The sequence below is a fragment of the Lonchura striata genome, chromosome W (genome assembly GCF_050655825.1).
Source record: "Lonchura striata isolate lonStrDom1 chromosome W, ASM5065582v1, whole genome shotgun sequence".
Taxonomy (NCBI): Eukaryota; Metazoa; Chordata; class Aves; order Passeriformes; family Estrildidae; genus Lonchura; species Lonchura striata.
This window is the reverse complement of record NC_140743.1, coordinates 1,987,440-2,003,775: the sequence shown is the minus strand read 5'-3', so window position 1 is coordinate 2,003,775 and position 16,336 is coordinate 1,987,440.

Genomic DNA, 16,336 nt, shown 5'->3' with positions numbered 1-16,336 from the left:
ACCTCTAGTATGTATGCCCAGGGAAGGAATGATAACCAGTGTTAGAGGGGCCCTGTCTCTAGCCAGGGAGAGGCACGGGAAAACCGGATCTTCTGGACAGTGTGGATCCGATGGCCTGGCACATCAGAGCCACAAAAATATGATGCTTTAGTTGATACTGGTGCACAGTGTACTCTGATACCATCGGGACATGTGGGGGCAGAGCCTGTTTCCATTGCTGGTGTGACAGGGGGATCACAACAATTGACTCTGGTGGAAGCTGAGGTGAGCCTGACTGGGAAGGAGTGGAAGAAACACCCTATAGTGACTGGCCCAGATGCTCCGTGTATCCTAGGCATAGACTTCCTCCGGAACGGATATTACAAAGACCCAAAGGGACTCAGGTGGGCTTTTGGAATAGCCGCTGTAGAGGCAGAAGACATTAAGCAATTGAACACCTTGCCTGGACTGTCAGAAAACCCATCTGCAGTAGGACTCCTAAGGGTGGAAGAACAACGCGTGCCAATTGCGACCTCGACAGTGCACCGCCGGCAGTATCGGACGGATCGAGATGCCGTGATCCCCATCCACAAAATGATTCGGGAGCTGGAGAGCCAAGGGGTGGTCAGCAAAACCCACTCACCCTTCAACAGCCCCATCTGGCCTGTGCGCAAATCTGACAAAGAATGGAGATTGACTGTGGACTATCGTGGCTTAAATGAAGTGACTCCACCGCTGAGCGCTGCTGTGCCGGACATGCTGGAACTCCAGTACGAGCTGGAGTCCAAGGCAGCAAAGTGGTATGCCACCATTGATATTGCTAATGCGTTTTTCTCCATTCCTCTGGCAGCAGAATGCAGGCCTCAGTTCGCTTTCACCTGGAGGGGCGTGCAGTACACCTGGAACCGACTGCCCCAGGGGTGGAAACACAGCCCCACCATCTGCCATGGACTGATCCAGGCTGCACTAGAAAAGGGTGAGGCTCCAGAACACCTGCAATACATTGATGACATCATTGTGTGGGGGAGCACAGCGGCAGAAGTGTTTGAGAAAGGTGAGAGGATCATCCAGATACTACTAGAAGCTGGCTTTGCCATCAAGAAGAGCAAAGTCAAGGGACCTGCCCGAGAGATCCAGTTCCTGGGAGTGAAATGGCAAGATGGACGGCGCCAGATTCCCACTGAGGTCATCAACAAGATCACAGCTATGTCCCCACCAACCAGCAAAAAGGAAACACAAGCTTTCCTAGGTGCCATAGGTTTCTGGAGAATGCACATTCCTGAGTATAGCCAGATTGTGAGCCCTCTTTATCTGGTTACCCGAAAGAAGAATGATTTCCACTGGGGCCCTGAGCAGCAACAAGCCTTCACCCAGATCAAGCAGGAGATCGCTCATGCTGTAGCCCTTGGCCCAGTCAGAACGGGACCAGAGGTCAAGAATGTGCTCTACTCTGCAGCCGGGAACCATGGGTTGTCTTGGAGCCTTTGGCAGAAAGTGCCTGGGGAGACTCGAGGCCGACCACTGGGATTCTGGAGCCGAAGTTACAGAGGGTCTGAAGCCAACTACACTCCCACAGAGAAGGAAATCTTGGCTGCCTTTGAAGGAGTTCAAGCCGCCTCGGAGGTAATTGGCACAGAAACACAACTCCTCCTGGCACCCCGACTACCGGTGCTGGGGTGGATGTTTAAAGGAAAGGTTCCTACTACCCACCATGCCACTGACGCCACATGGAGCAAATGGATTGCCCTCATCACTCAACGCGCCCGTATTGGAAACCTGAATCGCCCTGGGATTTTGGAGATAATTACGAACTGGCCAGAAGGTGAAAACTTTGGTCTCACTGATGATGAGGAGCAAGTACAAGTGGCAAGGGCTGAAGAAGCTCCACCATACAACCAACTACCAGCAGAGGAGACCTGCTACGCTCTTTTCACTGACGGTTCCTGTCGCATCGTAGGGATGAACCGGAAGTGGAAAGCAGCCGTATGGAGCCCCACACGCCAAGTTGCACAAGCTACCGAAGGAGAAGGTGGATCGAGCCAACTCGCTGAACTCAAGGCCGTTCAGCTGGCTCTGGACATTGCTGAAAGAGAGAAGTGGCCAAAGCTCTACCTTTATACTGATTCATGGATGGTAGCCAATGCTCTGTGGGGCTGGCTGGGAAGGTGGAGGAAGGCCAACTGGCAACGTAAAGGAAAGCCAATCTGGGCTGCTGATATATGGAAAGACATTGCCTCTCGGGTGGAAAAGCTGACGGTGAAAGTCCGTCATGTAGATGCCCATGTCCCCAAAAGTCGGGCTAATGAGGAGCACCGGAACAACGAGCAGGTAGATCAGGCAGCAAAAATAGAAGTGTCAAAGATAGACTTAGATTGGCACCATAAGGGGGAGTTGTTCCTGGCTCGATGGGCTCATGATGCCTCAGGTCATCAGGGCAGAGATGCCACCTACAAGTGGGCACGAGACCGAGGGGTGGATCTAACCATGGACAGTGTTTCCCAGGTTATCCATGACTGTGAGACGTGTGCTGCCATCAAACAGGCCAAGAGAGTGAAGCCCCTATGGTATGGTGGGCGGTGGTCCAAGTACAAGTATGGGGAGGCCTGGCAGATTGACTACATCACACTGCCCCAGACACGCCAAGGCAAGCGCTACGTGCTGACCATGGTAGAAGCCACCACTGGATGGCTGGAGACTTTCCCTGTACCTCATGCCACTGCCCGGAACACCATCTTAGGCTTGGAAAAACAAGTCCTGTGGAGACACGGCACCCCTGAGAGAATTGAGTCTGACAACGGCACCCATTTCAAGAACAGCCTTATCAACACCTGGGCCAGAGAACATGGTATCGAATGGATATATCATATTCCCTATCATGCTCCAGCTGCCGGCAAAGTTGAACGGTGCAACGGACTCCTTAAGACTACCCTGAAGGCACTCGGTGGGGGAACATTTAGAAACTGGGAAATTAACCTGGCAAAAGCAACCTGGATGGTCAACACCCGGGGGTCTGTCAATCGAGCTGGCCCTGCTCAGTCAGAACCCTTACACGCAGTAGATGGAGATAAGGTCCCTGTAGTACATATGAAAGGTATTTTAGGGAAAACTGTTTGGATTAATCCCACCTCAGGCAAAGACCAACCCATTCGTGGGATTGTCTTTGCTCAAGGACCTGGTTACACTTGGTGGGTAATGCAGGAAGATGGGGAGACCCGCTGTGTACCACAGGGAAACTTGGTCTTAAGAGAGAACTGGGTGTAAGATTTCATGGTGTGCAGATGGAAATAGAATAAGGGGTGGATAATGTCCTGGGTTGTAAGATAAGCTTGTATTCCATTTGCCATCTGTCGAAGGCGAACCGGTTGGACAGGTTTTTGTTATCTCTCTCAAAGACAATGGTTTGTCCTGTAGAGGCAATGGTTTGTTTATACACCATTGACTGATTTAATGAAGGGCTGAAAAAATGTAACACCGTGAGGGGTCCCACCCAGAGGGGAGAAGCAGCTCTCTCTCTCTCTTCGCGGGATTCCCAGAAAAGCAGCTCTCGCTCTCTCTCTCTTCGGCGGCACTCGCAGCGAAGCAGCCGGCGCGCGCAGAGGCGACGGCAGCGGAGCTCAGAGGCAACCCCGGCGCAGAGGAAGACCGGCCCCCACTGCCACCAGATCTTCAGAGGAAAACTATACCCTTCTAAAGATCACCACTGCAGCTGCAATTCATCAACCATTGCAAGGGAAAGCAATTGTCCCAGCAAAACTGACACTGGCATTCCTCAGGTTCTAGACTTTTTCTTTCACTGGTTTTGTTTGTACCGATTGCATTTGCCTTTTTTTTAAATTGTTGTCCAGTTTTCTCCTAGTAAAGAATTGTTACTCCCACTCCCATATCTTTGCCTGAGAGCTTTTTAATTTAAAGATCCTGGTAATTCAGAGGGAGGGGGGTTTGCCGTTCTCCATTGTACAGGAGGCTTTGCCCTCTTTCACAGACTCCTGTCTTGTCTAACCAAGACAGCAGCACAGGCTGGGAAAGGGGCCTGGGGGTCCTGGTGGGCAATTAGCTCAATATGAGCGAACAGTGAGTTGCTGTGGCAGAGAGTCAACAGGATGCTGGGTTGCATAAACAAGGGCATCACCAGCAGAGATAAAGAAGTCATTATCCCACTCTACTCAGTGCCTTGTCAGGCCTCACCTGGCATACTGTGTTCAGTTTTGGTCCTTGCTATATGAAAAAGATGTGGACAGGCTCAAGAGGGTCTACAGAAGGGCCACAAAGATCATCAAAGAACTGTGACACCTGCCATATGAGGAAAGGCTGAGAGAACTGGCTTCTGAGGAAAGGCTTAGGGGCAGACCTTATCACCATGTTCTAGTATTTAAAGGGTGGTGGTGACAAAGAAAACAGACACTCCCTTTTTACATGGAAAAGAGGAGGGGGGGTAATGGGTCCAAGTTACTCCTGGGGACATTCTGAATGGATACAAGAGGAAAATTTTTCACAATGAGAACAATCAGCTACACCATGTCAATTCACCACCAGAGCATCTCTTTCTAACAGTTTGCTTATGCAGCTATAACTTCACTGGGATATATATGTACTTGGCTTTTAATTTTTGTTTCACTTGCCTAGTGCTGACTTAGTAAAAATTTAACAGTCATTACCTCTTCGTATCACCTAAGCAGGGCCCAGATTCCCCTGTCTCAGGACATGATTGTAGCCTTTTTTTTTTTTTTTTTTTTTGCTACAGTATTTTAGCTAATGAATTCATAAACGAAAAACAGAATTCTCCTCTCCCAGCCTTCCCACATTTTACCACAAACACAAAATTACTGGCACACTAAAGGGTAAAAAACAGTAATGAAGAGCAGCCTTCTTTTCTCCCTAACACAGATGCATTAAGCAACCCTTAGTTATTAAAAATTAATATATATCTCTAATCCCTGTCAGAGGATTACTTAAGAACCTCTACTACATGAGCAGTAATTCCGGTGCTAACCCCAGGAGGAAGGAGGGAATTATTTAAGAAAAGGTACACCGTTACATACATGCATGTGTTTATAAAAAGCCCTTACATCTATCATCTCCTTACAAAGAGGAGGAACTAAAGAAGCAGTAATTTCAAAACTTCACTTTAAATGCTACTACATTCATTTTTAAATTCTTTGATTTTCACACAGTTCAAAAAATGGTACAAAGCAGCAGTATGAGCTATCACAGCTGAAGCCAAGCACTTTGAAAACAGTGTCTTGGTCCTCAAACAATATATTTGCCTGCTGGTGAGTGATGCTCCAGAAGAACAGCTTATTTTGACATTGCTACTAATGCCCTCTCCAACCTTCCCCCAACACAGTACCCTCTTAGTGCTGTCAGCGCAGTCTGTAGAAGAAACAGATTCAGCTTTTAAAAAACATCCTACCAACTTACAGACACCACACAACAGTGCAACAAGTGAGCACAATTGAACAGGACAATATTTCTTAAGACTGCTGTCCTGAAACAAAGTATAAACCAGTTCAAAACAATACAGAATTTAGGAAAAATAAATAAATACATTTCAAGCACAAAGTGGTTTTGTTGGTGGATTTTGGTTTTTTCAATTTTAGTACATGCATAAACATTCCACATTGCATCATGACAGACTTCAGTTGCTTTTCCAAGTGCTTAAAATGCTACACAGTCTAATACCTTTTCTTCTTTCTTCAAGGAAGATTTCTGACATAACAACAACCAAAAAACCCAAACCCAAACAACCACCAAACCAAAAAAACCAAAACTACTCTAGAACCCATTACACTGCAATATCTATCAGCATCACTCTAAGTTCAGAGAACTTATTTGCCATAGTTTTAAAAATCTGTTCGAGTTTTTAAAGCTTGTAGGAAAAAACATACAAAATCCTCAAGTCCAACAGTTAAAACAGCACTGCCATTTAAAAGGTAAATTCATGGAAACAATAGCTGTGAGGTAGTAATATTTTAACATCCTAGTCACGTTTTCTTTTCCTCCTTTGCCTATGGGCTTCTTTGATTTTCCGGACATTATCTGTGGTGTAGCATACAAGCAATTCCTCCTCTAACCAAAGAGCTTTAAATATTATCTGATGCTATCCAGCTAGGGACCTGTGTTTGTTTTGGCTGGGGAAGAGTTAATTTTCTTCATAGTAGCTAGTATGAAGCTATGTTTTGGATTTGTGATCAAAACAGTGTTGATAATTCAGGGATATATTTGTTGTTGATGAGTAGTGCTTATACAGAGTCAAGGCCTTTTCTGCTTCTGCTTCTAGTACCACCCTGCCGGTGAGAGTGCACAAGAAGTTGGGAGGGGACACAGCCAGGACAGCTGACCCCAGCTGACCAAAGGGATATTCCATACTGTATGACATCATGCTCAGCAGATAAAGCTGGGGGAAGAAGGAGGAAGGGGGGACGTTCAGAAGAATGGTGTTCTGTATTCCCAAGTCACCATTGTACATGATGTAGTCCTGCTTTCCTGGGGATAGCTGAACACCTGCCTGCCCATGGGAAATGGTGAATGAATTCCTTGTTTTGCTTTGCTTGTGTACATAGCTTTTCTTTCCCTGATAATCTGTCTTTATCTCAATGGATGTGTTTTCTCACTTTTACCCTTCTGATTGAAGCCCCTATTCCAGGGAAAAGTGAGCCAATAACCGTGTGGTGCTTGGTTGCCAACTGGGGTTAAACCACAACAGTCCTTTCTGATACCACACTTGAAGGGTTTGTGATAATGACAGATTGACTAGGATATGCTAGATAGAATTTATAGCTGTTATTGCTGTGCAGCTATTGATAGACAGGCTCCTGTGCTTGCCATGGTACTTGTTTGCTGTTGCAGATGATAGATAAATATGATTGTTCATAAATAATACAGCTAGGATGAGAACAGTTCTCCCAGCTAGCCGGATGACACTCCTGCCTTTAGATGAGTCCTGGGGTAAAATGGACTGTTCCATCCCACCCCCCAAAAGATGTATGGCTCATCCCACACCTCTGTACCCTCCCTAAAACATTAGTGCATGTAATCCCATTGGATATGCCTTATCCCAACCCACCTCGAAGCTCTCCTGATAAGGAGGCTTCGAGGGGCCACGCGCCCTCTTGGAACCTCTTCCCCCCTCTTGGAACTTCCTCCCCTCCTGGGGCTTCCCCTCTCCTAAACCCTCCTTTTGTCTCTCCCCTCCCCCATCCTCTCAGGGCCAGCCACATGCTACGCCTGGGAGCACAAGGCAGGACCTTCTGCACCCCCAATAAACCTCTTTCCCCAAGAGCAACCTTCAGAGATCTCTGCCTCCATCCATCCACACCGTGCTGGAGCGTGGAGTTCCCACAGTTTGCCTCACTGTATATTAGTCTACTGCTCATTAGTGGATGCTTTTCATAGAATTATATAAACATTTAAGTTGGAAAAGACTTCAAAGATCGAGTCCAACCATTAACCTAACACTGATCAGTCCACCACTAAATCATGTCCTTAAGTGCCACATCCACATGGCTTTTAAATACCTCCAGGGATGGCGACTCAACCACTTCCCTGGGCAGCCTCTTCCAATGCTTGACCACCCTTTCAGTGAAGACTTTTTTTTCTAATATCCAATCTAAACCTCCCCTGGCACAACTTGAGGCCATTTCCTCTTGTCCTATCCCTTGTTACTTGAGAGAAGAGATCAACTCCCACCTCGCTACAGCCTCCTTTCAGGTAGTTGTAGAGAGCAATATAAGGTCTCCCCTGAGCCTCCTTTTCTCCAGGCCAAACACCCCCAGCCCCCTCAGGCGCTCTTCATAAGACTTGTGCTCCAGCCCCTTCACCAGCTACATTACCCTTCTGTGGACACACTCCAGCACCTCAGTGTCTTTCTTGTAGTGAGGGGCCCAAAACTGAACACAGGATTTGAGGCATGGCCTCACCAGTGCCAAGTACAGGGGGATGATTGCTTCCCTGGTCCTGCTTCCTGCACTATTTCTGATACAAGCCAGGATGCCATTGGCCTTCTTGGCCACCTGGGCACACACTGGCTCACATTCAGCTGGCTGCTGACCAGAAGCCCCAGGGCCTTTTCTGCCAAACAGCTTTCCAGCCACTCTTCCCCAAGCCTGTAGCGCTGCGGGGGGTTGTTGTAACCCAAGTGCAGGACCCAGCACATGGCCTTGTTGAACTGAATACCATTGGTCTTCGGCCATCAATCCAGCCTGTTCAAATCCCTCTGCAGAGCCTTCCCACCCAACTTGGCGTCATCTGCAAACTTACTGAGGGTGCACTCAATCCCCTCATCCAGATCATCCATAAAGATATTAAACAGGACTGGGCCCAATACTGAGCCCTGGAGAACACAACTAATGACTGGCCACCAGCTGGATGTAACTCCATTCACCACCACTCTCTGGGCTTAAACATCCAGCCAGTTTTTTACCCAGCAAAGAGTGCACCCGTCCGAGCCATTGAGCAGCCAGTTTCTCCAGGAGAATGCTGTGGGAAACAGTGTTAGAGGCTTTACTAAAGTTTAGATAGACAACATCCACATCCTTTCCCTCATCAACTAAGTGGGTCACCCTGTCAAAGAAGGAGACCAGGTTACTCAAGCCTTTCATAAACCAATGCTGACTGGACCTGATCACCTGGTTGCATCTGATTATGATGGCACTCAAGATGATCTGCTCTATAACCTTCCTCAGCAGCAAGGTAAGACTGACAGGCCTGTAGTTCCCTGGATCCTCCTTCTGGCCCTTCTTGCAGATGGGCATCACATTTGCTAACCTCCACTCAATTGGGACCTCTCCAGATAGCCAGGACTGCTGGTAAATGGTTGAAAGTGGCTTGGCAAGCTCTTCTGCCAGCTCCCTCAGTACCCTTGGGTGGATCCCATCTGGCTCCATAGACAAGTAGTGTAGCAGGTCACTGACCATTTCCCCTTGGACTATGGTGGCTTCATTCTGCTACTCATTCCTGTCAGGGAGCTGAGTACCTGGAGAACAACTGGTCTTACTATTAATGACTGAGGCAAAGAAGGCATTAAGTACCTCAGCCTTTTCCTCATCCTTTGTCACTATGTTTCCCCCTGCATCCAATAAAAGATGGAGATTCTCCTTAGGCCTCCTTTTGTGGCTGATGTATTTGTAAAAATATTTTTATTGTCTTTTACGGCACTATCCAGATTAAGTTCTAGTCAGGCTTTGGCCATTCTAATTTTATCTGTGCATTACCTTACAACATCCTTCTAGTCCTCTTGAGTTGCCTGCCCCTTTTTCCAGAGTTCCTAAACTCTCTTTTTGTTCTAAGTTCCAGTCAAAGCTCTCTGTTCAGCCAGTCTGGCCTTCTTCCCCACTGGCTCATATTTCAGAACATAGGAATGGCCTGCTCCTGAGCCTTTAAGATTTCCTTCTTAAAGCACATGGATGTGTCCTTCAGGACTGCCTCCCAACAGACTCTGTCAATCAGGCCCCTAAACAGGCCAAAGCCTGCCCTCCACAAGTCCAAGGTGGTAGCTCTGCTGACCCCCATCCTTTCTTCTCCAAGAATCAAAAACTCTTATCATTTTGTGACCGCTGTGCCCAAGATGGCCTCCAACCATCACATCGCCCACCAGTCCTTCTCTGTTCACATACAAGAGGTCCAGCCTTCCCTAATTGGTTCACTCACCAACTGTGTCAGGAGGTTCTCTTCCAAACACTCCAGGAACCTCCCCTAGACCGTTTCCTCTTTGCTGTATTGTATTTCCAGCAGACATCTGGTAAGTTGAAATCCCACATGAGAACAAGGGCTAGTGATTCTCGGACTTCTCCCAGCTGTTTATAGCATATTTCATCTGCCTCTTCATTCCATAACAGACTCCCATCAGATCTGCCTTGTTGGCTTTTCCCCTTAATACTGACACTTAAATGTTCAACTCTATCAGTGCCATCATTAAGCTCTAGACAATCAAAACACTCCCTAATATACAGGGCTACCCCACCTTCCTTGCCTGTTCCTTCGGAAGTGTTTATAACCATTCATTGCAGCACTCCAGCTGTGCGAGTCATCCCATCATGTGTCTGTGATGGCAACTATGTCATAGTTTTCCTGCTGCACAACGGCTTCCAGTTCCTCCTGTTTGTTGCTCATGCTGTGTGCATTGGTGTAGATGCACCTCAGTTGGACTCCTCAGGCGCATCTGTAGTTTATAACACGTCAATAACCCTCGTGTCTTTGCTGCCACATGGATCTCCATCCCCTACCTCCACTAAGACTGCAGACCAAAGGACCTCACTAGTTTCTTAAACACTGGCATGCTGCCTCCAGACTTATCTCTAGTGAGCCTGGGTTTATCTTTTTCTCCCTTGTACTCTAGTTTAAAGCTCTTTCAATGAGCCTTGCTAACTCCTAGGCAAACATCTTTTTTCCCCTTTGTCCTGGCTTGTAAGATAAGCATGTATTCTATTTGCCATCTGTTGGGGGTGGGACAGGTACCTCCTGTTTAATTGGGCAGTTTTCTTATCTCTTCCAAGAACAATGTCTCCCTCCGGGGAGATATCTTCTGTTAATGGGCCATTGAATGACTCACTGCATGACTGGTAAAGTTACATCATCCCATTGTGAGATGCTCCACCCAGAGGGAGGAGCCAAGCATCCCTACCTACATAAAATCAGCAGTTTTGGGGACATCAGGGCAGCCTCTTCACTGGATTTCCAGAGGAGCAGCTTCTTCCCCGCTGGATTCTCAGAGGAGCAGCTTCTTCTCCACTGGATCCCCAGAGGAAGACCAGGCCCATCTACTCTATCACCAAACCGTCAGAGAAAACTACACCCTTCTACAGATCACCACTTCAGCAGCATTTCATCTGCCACTCCAGGAGGAGCAGCCACCATTTAACTGGACTATTACCAACACCCTGACTCCTCAGGGTGTCAGGTTTCTGACTCTATCAGTAGTTTTGTTTGTACTAATTACATTTTTTTTTAAATTTAGTTTGTTTTTTTTTTTCCCTAGTAAAGAACTGTTATTCCCATTCCCATATCTTTGCCTGAGAGCCTTTTAATTTTGAAATTGTGGTAATTCGGAGGGAGGGGGTTTACCTTTTCTATTTCACAGGAGGCTCTTGCCTTCCTTCACAGACTCCTGTCTTTTCAAACCAAGACGCCCTTTGACACAGGTGTACCCCATCTGTTGCCCACAGGCCTAGTGTCACATAGACCAACCCATGATCAAAGAACCCAAAATTCTGCCAGTGACACCAGGCTTGGAGCCGGGTACTGATCTGTTGGCTCTTCCTGTTTCTTCCCTCATCATTCCCTGCGACTGGAAGGATAGAGAAAAATATTACTTCTGCTCCTGATTCCTTAACCAGTCATCCCAAGGCCCTGACGTCTCTCTTGATTGCCCTCAGACTTCCTGTTGCAACTTCATCACTGCCTACCTGAAAAATTATTAATGGGTGATCATTTGAGGGCCATACCAGGGTAAGAAGCTTTCTCTTCACATCTTTAACCTGGGTCCCAGGGAGGCAGCAGACTTCCCTAAGAAGTGGGTCTGGTCTGCATATGGGGCCTTCTGTTCCCTTCATAAGGGAGTCTTCTATGACAACAAACTGTTTACTTTTCTTTATGGAAGCAGTTTTGATGCAGGGCATAGGCTGACTTAACCTCAGCAACACCTCCATGCTGCATGAACTATTGTCCTCATTATCGTTCAGCTCCACTTGCAGAGCCTCATATCTATTATGCAATGGCACTTGGGAAGGTGGGGCAGTCACAGAAGGGGACGTACTTGCTGCGCTGGGCAGGCACTTGCCTCCATTGGCCCCTATTCCTTATGTCACCATGTTCAGCTGGGAGGAGAGAGGATAGGGAATCCTCCATATCATGCACCCTGTCTACCTGTCAGGCCTGTCCCAGGGAAGGTAGGGTGCGATTCCAGTAATCTCTCTCTCTCTCTCACACACACTCCCTGATACTCCTCAACCTATTCACTTCCTGCCAGAGCTCTGCCACTAAGTAGAGGAGTCCCTTTACCTGGGCTCACCTCCCACAGCTGTGCTCACTACTGATTCCCAGTACTGGCATAAGAGCAGGGCACACCCTGCAGCCTGATGCATGTTCCCACTGGAGCTCTGGGCAGCTGTGTCAGTCACAGTGGGTGCAGAATTTAGAGAGGCCATAGCTTTCTGCCAGGTAGTACGATTGCTCTCTGGAGCATCTCAAAGCATGTAGCCATGGATGAGCTCACAAAAGAGCAGGTACACTCCTGGAGGACCTGCAGACATGGGTAAGGCTTTGTTGGAACAAATACACTCTTAAGGGACTGCAGTTCGTGGATAAGTCCAAGCCAGAACAGGGGCAAGGGGAGGAGTTCATTGCAATATTAAACCCTAGAACCTGGTCCAAAGGGACCAGTGGTGGAGACTGTAGCAGAAATACCTTTAAAATGTTGCAACCAATTATCTGAGTTGCCCGTTATAGGAATTACTATAGCAGGAATCACCTGAACCAGTGGAAGAGAAGTCTTACAAGAAGCAGTTGCAGTGCAGTAGTGACCAAACCTGAACTGACCTTGGTGCCCAGTAGCTGCACCCAACACATCATTTCTGTCCTGAGTGACCACTATAGCAGATGGAGCCCAAAGTCATGGACTAAATTAACTCGGTGGACATTTGTGGACATTTTGCAGGGGTGGTCCATAGACTAAGGGAATGATAGGTGTATTGTACCAAAGGATGGAAAGGGGGATGGTGGTAAATGAGGATATATTGGCTAGCATGGGACCTGACCATGATATAAATGGTATGGAATAAAGGGTGGAGAATGTGCTGGTTTTGGCTGGGATAGAGTTAATTTTCTTCATAGTAACTAGTATGGGGCTATGATTTGGATTTGCACTGTAAACAGTGTTGATAACAAAGGGATGTTGTTATTGCTGAGCAGTGCTTACACACAGCCAAGGCCTTTTCTGCTTCTCACACCATCCCACCAGGGAGGATGCCAGGAGTGCACAAGAAGTTGGGAGGGGACACAGACGGGACAGCTGACCCCAACTACACCAACTACCTGGAGATGGATGAACATCTGCCTGCTGATGGGAAGTGGTAAATTAATTCCTTGTTTTGCTTTGCTTGTGCACATGGCTTTTGCTTTCCCTATTAAACTGCATTTATCGCAACCCATGAGTCTTTTTCACTTTTACTCTTCAGATTCTCTCCCCCATCCCACCAGGGGAGAGTGAGTGAGCGGCTGTGTGGTGCTTAGTTGCCGGCTGGAGTTAAACCACAACAGGTCCATAATTTGTCTAACTTTTCTCGCAATGAGTAATGCCTATTAACACAAAATAATACCACTGGCCTCTTACAAGATTAATCCCTTGAACTGGCACTACTAATTACTGAGATTCTGGCATTGTATCTCTACCTTTAGGATGCAAGGAACATTAGAACTAAAATATTTCTTCAACCAAAGACTCAGAATGCTGTCATAATTACCTGCTACCCAGTGCTGTTACATAAATATAATCTCATATAGTCAGCAATTATGATCCTCTGCTCTCCAGAGTTCCTCTTACATAAAAAGACAAGCAAAGTACTCCATCTACTGCCCCCTTCTCTTCCTGTACAGTCCAGGGTCAGTGCCTCTTCTTTAGATGCTTTTATTTGAAACAGTTCAGCAAAAGGTGAAAGAGGACACCACATTCATCCTGCTGTGGACACCTGAAGTAGCCTAAAAGAGAGACCTTGAGTACAATACAACCAGCCTTTTTCTCCCCCTCTTTCAAAAAAACCTACTTGAAACTGGAAGGTAGGAGGCAATCTTCAGACACTTAAGCTTAAATTAGAACCTTCCTGGTTTTCCCTCACCCTTTCTGAATATACTCAAGGGACTGGTAGAAAAACCATGCATACCTTACATATAATGAGAGAAAGAGACAATGTACAAGACTTAATTTTCATTTACTATTCACCTGTGTTTGTCAATTTACCCTATCCCAATTTTTATGTCTTCCCTTTACTCTGCTCTTGCATTGCTGCCCTCTTCCAACCAACTCTTTCCTGTGGTGTAATTTGTTTCCCCTCCTTCTTCATTGATCAATGTGCTTCCAAGAGACAAAACATCAACAGAAATTATAAACTCTAGATCTAAAACAATAGGGCAAGGCAAATTAAGCTACAGAATAAATATGCTTTTAATATCATGTATACAGAAAGAGAAAATAATCAGTATTTGCTGTTGAAGAGCGTTTCTGCTCTTTTAAATACTTAATTCTGTTAGCCAAAACAGAATTCCTGCATTTGTAAATCCCTCTTTCAAACATGTCATATAAGCCTTCCTTCTCCGTGCTTCAAACAATTTTTTACATTATAGATATAAAACCCAGTAAAATTGAAACACCATTATTTGATAAAATATATTCTTGAAACAAGAAACCATACATTACATACACTGTACTTTGTTCAATTAGAAAAAAAGCCACAAACAAAACAACAGCCAAACCCAAAACCAACAACACTAAACAAAGACAGGAATGCATGAGATTGTACAAAACAGTTACAGGACCATCACAGGATCATGAAAAAAAAAAAAAAAAAAAAAAGAAGCAAAAGTGATGGATAGAGTAAGAATGACCTCTTCAATCCTATTGAAGTGAGACTGATGTCAGAACCCAGGGCAAGGGGAATATCCCCCTGTCTGCCCTGGGGTGCTCTGACTCCCAGGAAAACACTGACTTTGATCCTCATTCATGGAGAAAACTTCCAAAGCCTCAAGGTAAACTAGAAACCACAAAAGTGTGAAATAGATTGTAGAGATTGTAGATAGTAGTGTAGTATGTCACATGGGTGAGAAATTTAGGTTTTAGGATTTTTAGTACGTTACAGATGGGTTCAAGATGGAGGATATAGGGTGTTGCCTTGAATTCCTTTCTTCTCTCTTCTTCTTCCTCTTTCTTCTTGGGTTTAGGTGGTACCTTGTAATTGGGTAGAAAAATCTGCATTGGGGGTCTTTAGGGGTCAGTTATTGGGTTAGAAAGGGAACTAATCTAGGTGCCACTTAATTGGTTAGTTTAGTTTTTGATTAGACTTAAAAAGACCTTGCAGCATGAGGTTGTTGGCCATTTTTTTGTGCTGTTTTCACACATGCAAGGTTCTGGGCACAGACAGTGTGCTGGAGTTTTGATAACAATAAACAGAAGCTGAAGACCGAAAAAGTCCAATGCGTCTCTCGTTCCTGACACAGAACTGCTCCAGGAGGGTCTCCCCTGTCAGGGGAGCCCCCAGGGAGCTGCCCAACTTGGGGTCCGCAGCAAACTCACAACTACTTCTCTACTATGCAAACAAATTATTGCAATGATGCTGAAGTTAACTGACAGTGCTAACCTACTGTAGTAGGCCTGCAGGAATATATAATAAGAGTGAATAGCATGCTCTCAGGATGGGATTTCTACATGAAAAAATATCATTTTATGTATGTCGGCAAACCAATGTAAAGTCTACAGAGAGCATCTTCCAGGATATGTAGTAAATAAACTTCTCACACCCCTAGCCCTTGAGTCAAATAGTTGCATTTGTGCAGCAGCATATGGGACTTGGTATGAAAGTTTGATACTGTCTCTGGATATTCTCATTATATTTAAGAGCAATTTAAGAGAGATCCACAAAAGCAATATTTATTTTCAAACTATTTTACAAGAAAAGCAAGATAGCTTACTGAGAGTACAAAAAAATAATTGCTTGCACCTGCTAATTTTTCAAATCTCAATTGTGGTGGTGCTTCCCCCCCAGGCCACACTATGATCTGAGAAATGCTCGTTAGGCCTTGATGAACAGCATCTGGACTAAGCTCTTCTTGAGGTTATCAGAAACACTGTCTGCTCTCAGGAACTTGTGCTGTCTAATAAGCTCCTGTTTTTTAATAGCCTTGGAAACTTATTTTTCTTGCCTGAATTACAACCCAAATGGAATAACACTTTTGTTATCAAACTTTCAAAGAAAGTTACTGACCCGAATTGCAGTCAGGATGAGAAATTACTATGACTAAAGCCCACTCTCTTGCAGCCCTATAAACACCAGTCCAAAATGAGACACTTTGAGCTCTCTTGGATCGCAGCGGGCTGTGACCAGCAACCTCCCTCTGAGTGGGGCCTCTCAGAGCCAGTGAACTCTCAAATTTGCCATACTCAGAGGATTGCCAAATGATGATGGATCCTGGGCTGATACCCCCCCCCCCCCCCACTCCTCAAGGCTCAACCCTTTGCCCATTGAGAAGATGCAAGTGTATCCAAAGTGAGTACTTCACTGAATTCAAGGGGAATTTTTCACAGGTAGCTTGTACAGACTCTTTATGTCTGTGCACATGCAAGTGTGAATATGCTACAGCAAGTGTACCAGGAATG